The 17229-nt window shown below is 33.5% G+C and overlaps 1 protein-coding gene across 1 annotated transcript in view; it reads left to right on the top strand.

The window, feature by feature from the left end:
* The first annotated feature begins 5967 nt into the window (after positions 1 to 5967).
* LOC123661134 overlaps positions 5968 to 17229 on the top strand; it is a 30359-nt gene continuing 19097 nt past the window's right edge. Inside the window, exon 1 of the mRNA XM_045596129.1 lies at positions 5968 to 6226. The gene's annotated coding sequence lies outside the window, so the exon portion shown is untranslated. The remainder of the gene's footprint in view (positions 6227 to 17229) is intronic.

Here is a 17229-nt window from a genome sequence, read left to right as displayed (position 1 = left end):
TTTTCGAGAGTTTCCCTCGATTTCTCTGGGATCCCATCATCAGATCCTGGTTTCCTTATCATGGTACTAAACTAAGGATATCACCTTTCCAACAAAAAAAGAATTATCAAAATCGGTACATCCAGTAGAAACTTATGCGGTATAATACAACGTAGGTCGACGAAAAAAGCGTCAAGTAGAAACGCATTATTAGACATAACTCGAAAAGTAGTTGTTAGATCTCAAATAAATTTAAATGGGACCAATTGACACACACCACCTTTCGATTAAAAAAAATTGTCGAAATCGGTCCACACGGTCAAAAGTTCTGATGTAACATACATAAAAAAAAATACAGTCGAATTGAGAACCTCCTCCTTTTTTGGAAGTCGGTTAAAAAGTATTTTATATACTAAAGGCTAAATGGAATATTGTGTCCCTACCTAAAGCTTAGAGAACAAATAATTGTTCTCCATCTTTCTTTAATTTAAGACTAATATTTGATTTTTATTACTAGGAAAATCGTTCATATAAAAAAGTTGGGATGTATATATTTCAATATTAATAAGCCAAGAATAGTATATAATAAAATAAACAGTAGTTGAAACAATTGGATTAAATCTCTCTCAAAGGTGTCGAGTATTCGCGAGGTATCGCTTGAATTTATTATGTTATGGCTTTCGAGTGCTGCGGAAAAGTATTCAGTATTTTTTTTTTTTAAATAAATAAGACTATGAAATGCAAGAGACCATATTTATTTATATGTGTACATTGCTGTATTTCGCAGTTCTAAGTACCTATTATCACGAGCAAGAGAGCAGAATTAGGAAGTTGAAGTGGCAATGGACTAGTCACCTGTGTCGCAGAACCGATGAACGTTGGAGAAGACGTGTCCTGTAGTAGAGACCGCGTATAGGAAAACGCAGTGTAGAACGCCCTCCGCCCCGCTGCCGCTGGACCGACGATCTACGTAAAATAATTGCTCTCTGAATATTTCTTTTATTTCTTGTATGATACATTGTTAGCACTTAAATAAACCTGCAAGGTTATTTTTCAATTAATTCTATTATAGATTTTATAATAATTGTGTTTTGTAATAAATGTAAGGTGTGAAAGCTAGAACATAACCTTACGTAGAACATTAAAAAAGTATCAAAACAGCTTAGGTCGGGGAAAAAACTATTTGATATAATAAAAGTCATGTACAACCATTATGTACAGAGACAAAAGTAATGTCCCAATAATAAAGAAGAGACGAAACTCAGTCCTCCAAAAGCTGTGGAAGGGAATGATACCTTTAATACCATTTTAATACGATCAAAGGGCACTGTCTGGCAGCGGATTCGTATTTCCTTCGTCAGTATTCTATTATTTTGTAGAGATTTTATGGAAACCATATATTTGTACCTTTGACCGAAATATTACAGTGAATAAAATAAGTAAATTTGAAGCAGAAAGTCGGGAAATTGAATTCGAACTATGCTTTAGTTATTTGTATTTATTTTTATACAACTTGTCATTTACTGGCGTCCTTCCGTTTAACTGCGATGTCAGAATCAATATTATAACCTAAATACGTAACTTAATACCGTGTGGTGTCGGCTGAGTAAAATAGCACCACCCTCTTTCTTCTCGTGGGGGTCGTAAAAGGCGATCGAGAGATAAAGCCGGCTCAAAATCATTTGAGTCCTGGAGAAGGAAAACTTCATTTGAAACCCGGAATGAGGTCTCCGTCAAGCATTCGTGGCATAGCTCTAAATGCAAAAGACTCCTGCAGCCGAACTGTCTCCACATGTATCGACTCGTCGTTCCTGTGGGCCTAGCCAGTGAGGTCGATAGGGTGGCGCAGAGCTTAGGAAACTCTGCGTTTTCCTGAAGAGTGTCCTAGGCGACACAATGTCTGTGTGACACTGTCTAAATCGTCTGCAATAGATGAACTAAGGCCAATGATGAATGATGTAACTTACCTATTTCCCCTAAGGCTTTAATAAAAAAAAAATATTGTTTATAAAATTACCGTCGGTTGTACCTACGTTAGTATCGTGTCAATGACCGATTAACTAGGATTTTACGTTGGCTTTTTATCTATACATATAATAAAATGGTAGGAATATTTTTTTAAAAGAATACTAGCGGTGTGATCTATAATCGATGCCGAAGCGAAAAATATAGTTTTTAGAATTTTTGTCTGTTTGTCTGTATGTATGTCCGGGATAAATTACTCAAAAAGTACTGCATGGATTTACTTCAAATTTGGCACGAATATTATTAAGAAGTCTGGTCAACATAATATAGGCTACATATTATCATGCTATAACCTACCAGGAACGAGCAGTGAACCTTTATTTCCTCAACGCATTCTGTAAAAACGCTGTGTGGCTACGGCACTAAAGAATTTAGCCACCCCCTCTCTTCCCGTGGGTTTCGTAAGAGGCGACTAAGGGATAACAAGGTTCCACAACCACCTTGGAACTTAAGAAGCCGACCGATGGCGGGATAACCATCCAACTGCTGGCTTTGAAATACACAGGCCGAAGACGGGCAGCAGCGTCTTCGGTGCGACAAAGCCAGTACTGCGGTCACCAACCCGCCTGCCCAGCGTGGTGACTATGGGCAAAACACATGAGTTCACGTTATTTGTGGCGTAAACTTGTGGAGGCCTATGTCCAGCAGTGGACTGTATAGGCTGTAATGATGATTCTGTAAAAACGTGTACTCTAACGACGCATATGTGAATGTTGTTATTATGTTAATAAACATGCTATATAAGCTAGCTTCACACTATAAAAATCACGCAATATAAGTAACTAAGCCGATAAACATAATTAAATAAATATAAGTAGACAAGACAATTTAAAAGCAGCGCGATCTATAAGATTTTTCTGTAGATATGAAATGTAAAGAAGAAACGAGTAAATGAATGTTATTTTAAAAGGTATAATCGTAGGTATTTTTGGTGCTGTATAGCGTTCACGCAGACGACGTCGCGGGCAGCAGCTAGTTATAAATATATAAATACAAATATTACACCCAATTTTATTTTTATGTCCGATTCGTATGGACTAAAACCTCTGGGGTAAAAAAAAATCACAAGGTCACAAATAAATATATTTCTTACTTCTTTCTTTCTATAACAAAATTATTTTTAAAATACGTACAATGTAGGTGTAGGTACATATAACCACTTATAACAATAATAATAATAATAATACTCTTTATTGTACACCATTAAAAGAAACAACAAAAAAAAACATAAAATGAAAGATGTACAAAGGCGGTCTTACCGTTGCAAAAGCGATATCTTCCAGACAACATTTGGGTATAGGATATGAAATAGAAACTGCAGTTAGAAAGTAAACAAATAATTGGTGTGCGAATTAGAATATTAATATGAAGAGTAGCGTTGTGAACATAGAAACGAACGAGAATGAATCCTTCAAGAAAACAAGATATGATCTGTACGTCCAATAACATTTTCTATTCTGTACAAAATTTGCTATTATTTAATTGTACTCAAATAATATTTTTTTATACTTAAGTAATATATATAGTCACCAACCCGCCTGCCCAGCGTGGTGACTATGGGCAAAACACATGAGTTCACGTTATTTTTGGCGTAAACTTGTGGAGGCCTATGTCCAGCAGTGGACTGTATAGGCTGTAATGATGAAGTAATATTTGAGGAGTTGGGTTCTTGTTTCATCAACTTTAAGTTATTTATTTTAATTTAACAATTTATGTACACTACGATAGCAAAAGGAAATACATAGCTCTTATAAACAATGCTAGTACAAAGGCACTACTTATCCCATGATTGAATCTGTTCCAGTAGTCCTGCCACAGGAAACTTATAAAACAGTCGCAAAATTAGCGTGTACAATTTATACATATTGAAAAATATAATATATAATAAATACATAATTATACAATATATAAATGCACACATACATAATAATGTAGACACACGTAGATACAAATAATATGATACTTATTATTTGGAATCAGAATCTTTTTAAAGTTATCCTATTCAAAAATATAAGGTGAATCGATTTCATCACATCGTCATCATCATCACTTCAACCTTCGCAGTCCACTGCTGGCCATAGGCCTCCCCAAGTTCGCGCCAGACATCCAGGTTTTCCGAAATATTCATCCAGCCTACACCGGCAATCTTACGTAGATGGTCAGTCCAACGGGCCGGAGGACGTCCCACACTGCGTTTGCCAAGACGCGGTCTCCACTCCAGGACCCGTCTGCTCCACCGGCCATCGGTCCTGCGACACAGACGTCCAGCCCACTGCCGCTTTAACTCTAATTCGCGGGGCTGTGTCGGTTACTTTCGTTCTCTCGCGGATAGTCTCCTAATCAGACTTACAACAATATGTTTTAAAGATCTATGCAATGAAGAAAAAGCTAAATGCTAAAGCCCTTGCTAAATGCTCATATATATATACATACTTATTTTATACATACTCATTACATACATACTTATGTTGATTGTTTGTTATGAGCTAAAAAAAATTTTGTTGTTTCTGGAACTAGTGTACCAATTTTGATGGTTCTCTGTCTAGTAAAAAGCTACAACATTACTGTGTGTCATAAACTACTTAGGTATATTTTATTTCCGTTATAATAAATTCTGTCAAAAAATGTTTTTTTTTAAACAAGCTATACCTACTCGTATTAACCCTATTGGATTAATAGGTGTTTTACTTAGAACAATTGTATTTTGTATGTTTTTTTTTAAAGATACCTATGTATGATAGCTTGTAATATGCACAATAAAGTATATTTCTTCTCCTTCTTACTTGAATCGCAAAATTTCTTTTCAATTATTTTTCCGCAAGACTACCTACAAATTTAAATTAATTAACAATTAATACACAAATAAAGATAACAACAATCCCTGCTTATCGATTTAATGTAACTCAAAATAATATAAAAAGTAACATAAAATAAAAAAATAAATTATCTTAACGGAGTCAGTTTAAAAAAAAAGAATCTGATATTAATTATAAAATTTTAAAAGCCTTCAACATTGGAATTGAATAATAACTAAAAATAAAAAATAATTTATGATCTGCTTAAATCACTAATTTTAGCACGACAAGGGCTATTAAATTAATTAATTCGCTGATTTTCAACACTATAAAAATTTTAATTTGTTATGTTTCTCATTTAAAATTTTACATTAAATGTTTGAAGTTTGAAGTCAACATAAAAGGCTTATTATTTATTAAAGTACCTACATTAAACATAACTAAATAATCATATTTAATTGTAAAAAAATAATAATTATAGAAGAATATTAGCTAATAGCCTCATACGTTCATTAATTATTAGAACTTATTATTATTATTTAGATAAATAAAAGTTTATGCGTATTATTTCAATAAACAAAAATGTGGACTGTATCGCCATCTAGAAAAAACATTAATAACTATTTGATAATAACACCGTCACCGAGCGACTAACATCATTCTTAATTTTTATTTGTATATTTATTTTTGCCTTAAGATTATTAATAGAAATTTGGTTGAAATAGAAACATATGCTGTCATAATATAATATAAAAATTTACAAAATACAAATACCATTACACGTGTATGAACCACACCAACAATTCCGCACTTCCTACTTTCGATATTAACTAAGAGAGGGCGCTGCAACTTTAATATGCATGTATTTGTCACGCCCAAATATAACGTAACTACACAGTCTTATGTGATTACGCGACATTGTGAAATAGATTATTATTCTTTAATAATCCCTAACAGTTTTCAAGTCATCAAATTTGTAAAAGAATCTTATTAGCGTCTTTTTCCTGTGCAATAATATTGCAAAAAGAAAATGACGTTTGTTGTGTTTCTACTCTTTTTCAATTAATTAAGTTGAACAGACTATCTCACTCCCGCATCGGTGCGGTTCGCGTGTAACAAAAAGAGATAGCGTGAAACTCTATTGCGCTTGAAACACAACAGCATTTCGTATCAGCTGACAACCAAAGCAAAACAGTCGGTGCGCGACCATCTTGTCAAAACTGGAGTCAGTGACAACAAATAAATATTTTAAAATGCCCTAAATCACTCGTAATGACTTAACAATAGCACTGTATCTAACTAAATATAGTGCTTAAGTGATTTCTGTGTTGTTTTTGACTCGGTTACTATACATTTCGCTCAAAAATTCGGGTTTGTGTTGCGTCAAATGACGTCATGTGTGTGATACACGTATTGCTGCAGAGTTCGTAAGTATTTTCTATTATATCTCTATTAATTTAATAAATCGATGGATTATAATGAATATATAAGCTCTGGGCCGATGCTAGTTTCATTCATGATTCGTTTGGAAATCGAGTTCTGAGCGCAGGGGCTGTCCATACTGAAAGAGAAGTTGGCATCTTATTATGCCCTTGAAAATTATGCAGCAGAAATCACTTCGTCGCTAGACCAATTGACTGGTTTGTGTTACCGTAGATCATAATAGCTATCTTGTACCACGAATTGAATACTTAATTCACAGGATTTCTAGACTAATATCCGCTCGGCAACTAATATACGAAAACGGCACGCACTTGACTAAAAATGGAACGCTCTCGACATATAGAAAGTATTGTTTTGTATTAAACATTCGATATTGTTGCTAACGATAATATTTGTGAAAACGTTCGAAGGATTTACGATGAAAACGTACCTATTAATATATAATGAACGATAAATACTTTCGTATCGTCACACAACGGCGTCGTTTTAACATACATCTGTAAAATAGAATTTAATTACAAACAGTTTTTTTTCTGTTTTTGTAGCGTCATACAAGTATATATTAAATATAAAATCTTGCCTTTGTGGGCGTAATCCTCTAAATACAATTAGAATAACACAACTCATTAGTGTCGACCGTGTCCTAACAATTGAAATTCTTGTGTGTAAAAATCACAGACAAACAAAACGATAACATTTTTTTTAAAGTAAATAGCTAATTAATTTAGTTGTTCGTTGTTAATTGGCGCTATTATATTAAAAACAAGTTTTAATTAATATAGTTTTGTTTAGATTTGAAATCAATGGAATGAAATATTAATGATAATTTTATTTCGCAACTATTTTTAATCTATCCGTGCTTCGTTTTGCTAGTTACATTTTTATTGGTCACGTGTTGAAATATGGCGATGTTTACCTACTGTTTACGGCGGATATGAATATTTACGGGGGCATTTTCATAATAATATGATAAAAATCCAAAACGCGCTTGATTAATGTTATTAAATAACAACTTTCATTTTCATAAATAGTTCTATTTATAGATAATGTCGTTTGATGTATATTGCTCGGTACGTACAGCGGTACAGCTATCAAGCGTGATGTAAAACGGCTTGCTCGATTCGTAATCAATAGAAATTTTATTTTATCGTGAAATTAAAAACACAAACTACATTCAACCTCGTATTTCGCAGTTATTAGTAATAAAATGACTTTATTTTTTTAATAATGAGATAAGATTTGTATGAGTTAAGTTTGAAAAAATCAATTTCAAATTATCTTTGTGTGTATCGAGATCCATTTTTATTATCAAAAGTTTCAAATTTTATTAATTTATGAAGTGGGTACTAGCTTGCCGTTCGTGGATTCCCCCGAGTAGAATAAATAATGTTGAGTGTTTTTGTTTTCTCCCGTTCAAATATAGTCTATATTACTCAGTGACAACTAGGGTTGCCAACCATACTTTATAATAAAGTATTCTACTTTATTTTTGGTAAATATACTTTATACTTTTGCATACAAATAAAGTATATGAAAATACTTTATTTTCAATCTTTACAGTGATGCGTGAAACAAAATACACATTATGGGTACTTAACTATTTAACGGTACACATAAGGTAAAACGGATGATGGAATGGATTTAAAATTACTGAACGAAATTTTAGATGTCAGATGTGGTGTTTTGAATGTGACAGGACAGGTGAAAATCTGACATTTGTCACAGATGTCACTACTCACTATCAACGATATTGTAGAAAAATTGACCGTTGGCTTTGTTTATATGTAGTTAAGGAATCAATTTTTGGAAAAATGGTTTGACCTTAGCGAAGATAACTGGCTTTCAATACTGTCGTGTCCTTAAAAAATGCGGTTAAATTTGAACATTTTGAAATGATATTTATAAAAACTAAATTACAAGACGGATTAAATATTAAGATGCAGGATATATATTCCGAATGTATAAGACAAAAAAAAAATCACTAATGATGATAAAGAATTTTCAGTGAAAAGTACAGTTGAAAAATGGCAATATATACTTAAAAATGCACCTCATAGCTTACCAAATATAAAAAAAAATCTTACTTACTCTCTGTTCCCACTACTTAAGCTTTCACTGAAAGGGTTTTTTTTGTAATGAATCTAAAGTAGCGAGAAGAGAGAAATATAGCGTCAATAAATTTAATTAGAAACGAATTTTTATTTATATAAATTTAAATATTGATTGTTAAACAAGTTTGAAACATTTAAACACAACAAAAAATTGTTAGCATGTGCTAAAGGCACACAAAAATACGTTTTTAAACCAATAAAAACATAAAATTTGAAAATACTTTATTTTTCTTCCAAATACTTTATTTTTTCCTATCCAAACCATTTTATACGTTTTTTTTTGTCAAAAAAGTTGGCAACCCTAGTGACAACGTAACATTCGCCTGATGTAAGAATTTTAAAATGGTTCCAGTAGTTTATCTATTGCTTACAAACAGATAAATTTTTTTTTTTTTATGTATAGTTAATAATTATACACATTAGTTTTTTTTTTTAAATATTAATGTAGACTAAACTTTTTCACTCGAGCTGATATTAATACCGACTTTTTCGCAATAGATGTAAATAACTACCTTTTTATTGTAGATCAAGCAAACCTAAGAAATAATGTAGATAGATGACCTTTTTGAGGTTTTGGGCTAGTTAAGAAGGCTTTTAGTCGCTTAGGTACGAGCCCCTTTCATCAAATATCAATTTCAAATTAAAATTGTTAATAATATTTATATTGCATCGTAATTATTACTCCGCTTTGACGTAGGTAACTAGGTGATTATGGCTTATCTTAATAGTTGGTCATTATGACAATTCAATTTAAGAGAAATATAATGATAATACCCAACAATAATTTTTCGATCTTGTAAATATTATATTTTTAATGTTTTCAAAGTTGAATGGTAGGTTAAATTTATGTCTATACTAATAAACCTTCCTCTGGAATCACTCTATTTACTAAAGAAAACCACATCAAAATCCTTTACGTAGTTTTAAAGATCTAAGCATACAGACATCGGGAAGCGACTTTGTTTTATACTATGTAATGATGAGAATAATAATAAATCCAAAGAAACCCAGACAAATGGCAGTCCTAATGTTGAAAATTAAAGCCCCATTATTGTAAGTAAAAGTTACACTCGATTGAACCAACCTTGACCTAACCTACGAGTACTAAAGGGGATTTTAAGGCTTGTTGGAATATCTTACAAACTCCATAAAAGCATAATTTTTGATGGCTCTTTGAACTAATTGTAAGAAAACATCGTTACCTTCTAAACTCGTATTCAAGCCGTTTATTGCGCCAAACGAGCATAGTTTGTTTCGTCATTGCCACGTAAGAAGTGTCAATATCAAAGACCTGCACTCTAGCAATGTCAATGACTAAACGCAAGTGAATGTCTGTAGCTATGCTTTATTTTGCTTATATCTGTATGAAATAGCGTGTTTTAAATAGTTGAAGATCTCTTCTGTAGTTCTGAACCGTCGAGACACAGTGTATAAACTGTTAAAAAGGTTTTTTCGTATCAGCAGAATTGTCTATTTATAATGCAACGACTTTTTTACGTTTTGCGGTTTATTAAGTTTTTTAGATGTTCGACGTTTCTGAACTTTACAGCAACCATGGTCACGGGAAGACTAAAAATGTTGTTTCATTATAATGACTGATATTCGCGTAAACATTAGGAAAAAAAATAATGTCAGTGTAAAAGCTATTTAGTAAATATACGTGGTAGAAAAACATACTAGATACCAAATAATGGAGTTGTTTCTAAAATGACGATTAAAAAGAGTTTTTAAAGCTTAACTGGCGCTGTGAGTAGTCAGTTATTTCGAACACATTTAACTATATAACAGTACTTATAAAGAATATATAGTTTAACTATTATATTTTAACTGTACGATTGTGGGCAAACGTAGAAATGTTTCACTCGTGAATGCGAAAAAGAAATTGACGCATGATACGTACAATACGTGTCCCAAATATGTTATATTTCCACTGTTATCATACACCTTATTTATTAAAATCAATACACATAATCAAATTAGTGAATAATTACTTGTTCGACTGGCTGTTTTTAACCGACTTCCAAAAAAGGAGGAGGTTCTCAATTCGACTGTGTTTTTTTTTTTTTATGTATGTTACATCAGAACTTTTGACCGGGTAGACCGATTTCGACTAATTTTGTTTTAATCGAAAGGTGGTGTGTGCCAATTGGTCCCATTTAAATTTATTTGAGATCTAACAACTACTTTTCGAGTTATATCCAATAATGCGTTTTTACTTGACGCTTTTTTCGTCGACCTACGTTGTATTATACCACATAACTTTCTACTGGATGTACCGATTTTGATAATTCTTTTTTCGTTGGAAAGGGGATATCCCTAGTTTGATACTGTGATAAGGAAACCAGGATCTGATGATGGGATCCTAGAGAAATCGAGGGAAACTCTCAAAAATCCGCAATAACCTTTTACTGGGTGTACCGATTTTGATAATTTTTAATTTATTCGAAAGCTGATGTTTATCATGTGGTCACATATAAATTTTATCGAGATCTGATAACTACTTTTTGAGTTATCTTTGATAACGCGTAGTTGTTTGACTATTTTTTCGTCGATCTGCGTTGTATTACTTGTCGATGTAATTAAAGTCGGTTTTTTTTTCGTTTGCGAGCAAACACAATTATGTTAATTACCATACCGCTTCAAGATTGTGTGGACAAGGTTTTCTATTGTTTTTACATGCTCAGGCATTTGACATTTTACGTTGCTCAAAGTTGCTTAGAACCAGAGGAAAGTAGGTTTTAATGTTATCACATATGTACGTATTTAGTCTTAAAATAATTTTACAAAACAGATAATTTAAAATAGATAATTAATTATGTTTTGTTAATATAATAAAATTTCACAAGTTATTTTTTTTCTATTGAAATTGTTGAATTTCAAATATTCTTATATCTAATAAAGCCTGATTAGGAGCGTCAATGGGTTTTGTTTGGTTTTTTATACATATGGCTGCAAACAAGCATGTTATCCGCCTGATGGGAAACCGAAGGCTATAGAACTCAGTGGTATTAGGAGATTACCAAGCGCGATGCCAATCCTACCCCTGCCTTACTCAGGATTACCTTTAAAGATAGCCTTTATTACCAGAAAATATATAAGTACATGCTGATATTGAATTTTATTTATTTAGTCCTCAGTTTGTCCTTTTACATAGGCCTCCTTTAACTTCCTCTATTCCTCTCTGTTGCCCGCCTTCATCGTCCATGTGGTTCTAGCTGTCCTCTTCACATCATCCCTTATTTCTTTTTTCTTCTCGGGGGTACAAACGAGTCACATTTTGTGACTACTTTTGCACGAAATTAAAAAAGCCCCCGAGAAGACAAAATAACGAACGAGATACTTTAAGCATCGTTAGAAGCCTTATCAAGTCCTTTAGCTAACTTATTTAACGACATATTGACATCGGAAGTAGTTCCAAAACAATGGTTTTTAATCACAATAATTCTATTACATAAAGAAAGGAAATAATGAACAAATAAATAATGACAGACCTATAAGCCTTATGTCTAAATAGTCATCATCATAATAATGACAGACCTATAAGCCTTATGTCGAAATAGTATTAGGGCAAACATTTTAGACGAGACTCGTTATTGAACAAGCAGGATTCCGCAGCAACTACTCGACAGTTTAAAAAATATACGAATATGTACATTACACAATGTCTCTCCTAAGGCAGCCAAACAAATCTCTGACTAACAAAAATATGAAGAAGATAGAAGTCTGTCTGAACCCTATGCAGAGGGGTGCTTTTTGATTACCTTACTTACCACAAAATCACGACACTATTTGAAAGCGGTATTATTTAGCTGTGATCTTCTATAAAGCCCTCAATCATACTGCCCTAGTCGAGCTTGTCCAAATTTCGAGAAAAATATATCCAATTCTACTCCAATCTGCTATCGAATAAAAAATGCGGCCAGTATGGTATGGGTATGGTAGTTTTCTATAGTATTTTATAGTTTCAATCGATCTCAATCACACAAACAATCAACCGAACGTGTATTACTAGCGTTTTTCGACTTCTTATCAAATTATAATGTTGCTATATAATCATATATTGTTTAATTAAAAGCGATAATAAAACACGTATTTTATTCTATACGTAATAGTTACTTGTTGAACACTCGGCTCGCTTTAAATCATAACTTACCGTACTAAATTCACGGAAGTTACAAGAGAATCATTACGGTGAACTAATATAAAATACCTGGTCAAATACGGTCCAAATACGTTATATAATGTAAAATGTTGTGTTAATAATTGTCAATAATATCACTAACTACTTAGCGCTCTACAACATGGCATTGCATTGTTAGTATCTGAATAGTGAATACCCGATATGATCAATTTTTTTTAAATGTTTTAGGTGTAATACGCTTGTACATGAGCTCTAAAATGATATCTTTGGTTTTGTTAGTGTGCAATGAATCACGTTCAATTAGAACTGATGTTGCAGGTGTCTATAGGCAATTAATAGCGTGCGGGTAGTCAAAATATCATAGTAACATAATGTAGAACTGAAATAAGTAGAGCACTCGTCATAAATAATAACCGATCTGTCTCAAAATAAACATTTCGGCTATAAATAAATCATTATTCCATCGTTACTACTCGTAAACAAATTGACTAATAACATAACTTTAATAATACATAATAAACTTTAAGACATTTATAATCAATTTAATCGGAGAGGAAATTATGATATTCAAGAGACCTCTGTACAGAGTGATCTAACGTTACATGTCGCGCGGGCTCTTTTATACGTCAGTGGTAACAATTGCTGCTCAATAGCCACTGACATCATAACTGTCGATGAGGCTTCCGATTCACAGAAGTTAGTAATGTTTTAATGACGAGTGTTAGAGCGGTGATTCCCCGCATTCTATATTTATAGTAAAGGGAAATACCCTATAAAAAACCTCGATGATTTATATTTAAAAAATATTGTTCTTTTCATTATTTAAAGCTCTTATTTATCACAGATAAAATCGTTTGTTTGATTTTATTATAGGTATATACATAAATACGCATTAATTATTATAACTCAAAAAGTACTCGTAAGATTTCGATCAAATTTAAATGTGACCACACAACTAACACCAGTTTTCGAATAGTTAACAAACAACCGAAAGTCGGCTATTAATGCATATTAGAAAGTTAACTAATTTTAAGCATTTACTAGAAAAAAATCTAACACAAATTATTAAAATTAAAACGCATCATTTCAAAATAACAATTTTTAAGAAAGCTAAAAAATAACTAAGTGTACCATATTATGTAACAATTAATGTATTTAGGGATTCTTTTAACGCGGAATTAGGTACCTTAAAAGAAATTAATTTAACAATTTTCACAGAATAGTTGGACCTCACTTGATCTACAGTACTTTATATTCTTGTGTTGCGGTTTTCTTAATATTATTGTTTTTTAATTACGTAAACAAAATTACGTAATACACATGTAGTCTTTCGACTAATTGGAAGCTCCTTTTCTATATTTGCAGGGCGCGGGCGTAGGTTATACTCGCACTCTTTTCAATATTATGTAGGTAGTACTTAAAAAGATTATAACGAAAATGTAACGTCCACCGAACACGTGTCTATCGTGTGGCGGAGGGAGTAACTCAGAGCAGTGCCTAGGACTTGCGACCCAGGTGTAGGTTTAAGGAGGCCTCCTTTAAGATGCACATCAACGCTCACCTTCACTGCTCGAGTTATACGTCCCGCCTAGCCAAATTAATCGTAATAGATAACAATTAATTCGTTTGCACAAATTAATTATTGAATGAGTCTAGGTTAAGCTACTAGCAGGATACAAGAAGTGTATCGTGCCAAGCCAGAGCCAAGACTGCCTTAGCGGCGGTTGCACCGTTCGTTTCGTACACATCAGAATAACTCGAGTAATATAATAAATGAGGGTAGATGACTTATCGAACAATGTGCTAGGTGGCGCGATCGCTGCATCTGTTGCTTATAAATTCCTTTCTAATTGCGTATGACGGCGCTAGTATTGACACACACATACATCGCTTCAGCCTGTAATATCCCACTACTGGGCATAGGCCTCTTTCCCCATGTAGGAGAAGGATCAGATCTTAATCCACCACGCTGCTCCAATGCGGGTTGGCGGATAATTCCCTACTATTAGTAACGATCGCTATCAGGTTTACATGATAACAACCGGGACTGACGGCTTAACGTGCTATCCGAGGCACGATCGGGAGACCCACAAGGACTGCACAAACACCCAGACCACGGCAAACACCTGTATGGCCAATACAAATGTTTGTCATGTGCGGGGATCGAACCCGCAACCGCCATCGCAACAGGTACAATCCATGACTATAATCGTTACCCAACCGGCGCCAACACACACACACATATATATATAATAAATATATATGTGTTTGTGTTCGTGTGCGTTTGCGTGAATGAAGCGTAAAAAGGTGTCGAAATCGATATTAATATTATAAAGTTGGATAGTTTTGTTTCCAGTCCTTCTTGCGCCCACCAAGATTAATTTTTATAAAGTTTTTTTTTTTACATTTAGGGCACCAGTCTTTGGACCTTCCATGTAATATATCGTTATATGCGTAACGGATACTTTTTATCGTGAGCCCCTACTTCTGTATTTATATTATTGGTATTTTTTTTATGTTGTCCTCATAAGATATAATTTCAGGCTTTCCTCTACAGGGCTTTCGTCCTAGTATGCGTTTTTGCATTATATAACATTTAACGTACACGAGTATGATATTAGTTTATTTCATTAGTCGCCTGTAGGATAAGCATAATGCATGATATTTCAACAAAAAGCGCGGGCAATGTAGAAAAACATCCAAAGTGGATGCAGTGTAGAGACATATTCAAAATTTAAATAAAAATACGCACATACACGAAAGTTTAGTTTCAACCGAAATATGAAAACATACGATCACAACAAAACTAAAAATAACACGCGATGCCCAGCCCCAAACAAACATTTAGGGCGTACAAATATTTGTACATTGTAAATATTTAGGGTATTAACGTATACGTATGAATTATATTAAAAAATGACTTTAAACGTTAATTTTTTTTTTATATAAAAAACTTATTTTTTTTCTTTGTTTTCAATATTATACATATATGCCGTGTAGTGTCGGCAGAGTAGAATAGCACCACCCCCTTTCTTCCCGTGGGGGTCGTAAAAGGCGACCGAGGGATAAACCCGGCTCAAAATCATCAGGGTCCTGGAGAAGGAAAACTTCATTTGAAACCCGGAATGGGGTCTCCGTCAAGCATTCATGGCATAGCTCTAAAATGCGAAAGACTCTTGCAGCCGAACTGGCTCCACTCGTTGTTCCTGTTGGCCTAGCCAGTGAGGTCGAGAGGGTGGCGTAGAGCTTAGGGAACTCTGCGTTTTCCTGAAGAGTGTCCTCGGCGACACATTGTCTGATACTGTCTAAGTCTTCTGCAATAGACGGACTAAGGCCAATGATTTCAATATTACATATATCTAGATATCTGTATACGTGATCGTTTTGGCCGACTAATCGCCCAATTAGTCGGTCTTTTTACAACCGAAAACCGACGGCTGGTGGTCAGTCATAATCGACACATCACTAATAATTACAATATTTTTATGAATAAGTTTTGTTAAAAATAAAATAAAGTAGTAATAAAAAATGAGTACGGTTTATCTGATTTTTGTTCTAAGCACTTAAAGTTGGAATGCTCAAGTGAATAAAAAAAAACAGTAAGATATTGCCGCTCGCTCTTGAGAACATTAAAAGAAAAACTTCTTGACTTACAAATAAAATCTTCAATATTCATTGAAGTAGGACACAGCGGGATATACACTACTCAAATCTGTAGCAGCCTTTCTGGGGAAATACTTTTCAACCTTACATAATATCACAGCTAAATAATACTGATCTCAAGTTGTGATGTGTTTCTGTGGTGACTAAGGTGAACAGAGCTCCTGGGGATAGGGTCGGCAACGTTTTTTTTTTCTTTTTTTTTATGTCACTAGGTCGGCAAACAAGCGTACGGCTCACCTGATGGTAAGAGATTACCGTAGCTTATAGACACCTGCAACACCAGAAGCATCGCAAGCGCGTTGCCGACCCAATCCCCAATCCCCAATCCCCCAGGAGCTCTGGTCACCTTACTCACCAACAGGAACACAATACTGCTTGAAAACAGTATTATTTTACGATGCTTCTGGTGTTAGAAGCGTCTTTCATCACGTGAACCATAAGCTAGTAAGCTAGCTTATAAGTAGTTTGCCGACTTAGTCGTACAAAAAATATTGAAGTATAAATAATGTAACAAAGAACTCATTTTAGCTCGCACACATCGATCTCGTTTATGTCTTTTTACGGGTATGAATATGTGAGTGCTTTTGGGTTTGCATGTGTGTGCGTTTGTGTATGAGTGTGTGTGTATGTAGTTACGCGTGGTATGTGATTTGTAGACTTTATTCAAAGCTTCCATATCTTAATAGTTAATAAAAACAATAAACAAGTTTTTACAATAACAATATTTCGAGCTATTTGTATTTATTTTTCTGTTATTCATGCTATAACATAAAGGAATCGTCATTTTAAAGTTGTGATAATAATTATTTAAACGCGTTTTTTTGTAATTTCGTTGGATATGAGGAAGTTATTTATTTTATCGCAGAAATTAATTATTATATTATCTTTATATTTTAAATAAAATGAATGTTGCTAAGAACAGAACTCGAAACGGCTCGACCAATTCGGCTAATTTATTTTTTGTATGTCTCGGAGGGTTTTAATACTAGAAAAATGAAAGATACAAAAATGTATATAAATAAAAATCTATTAACTTTTGACATAACGAAGTCTGTCCGGGTAGCTAGTCTGT

The sequence above is a fragment of the Melitaea cinxia genome, chromosome 16, assembly GCF_905220565.1.
Source record: "Melitaea cinxia chromosome 16, ilMelCinx1.1, whole genome shotgun sequence".
In the NCBI taxonomy this organism is placed as follows: Eukaryota; Metazoa; Arthropoda; class Insecta; order Lepidoptera; family Nymphalidae; genus Melitaea; species Melitaea cinxia.
The sequence above is the reverse complement of the archived record's forward strand: the minus strand, read 5'-3'. Positions and strand labels throughout refer to the sequence as shown.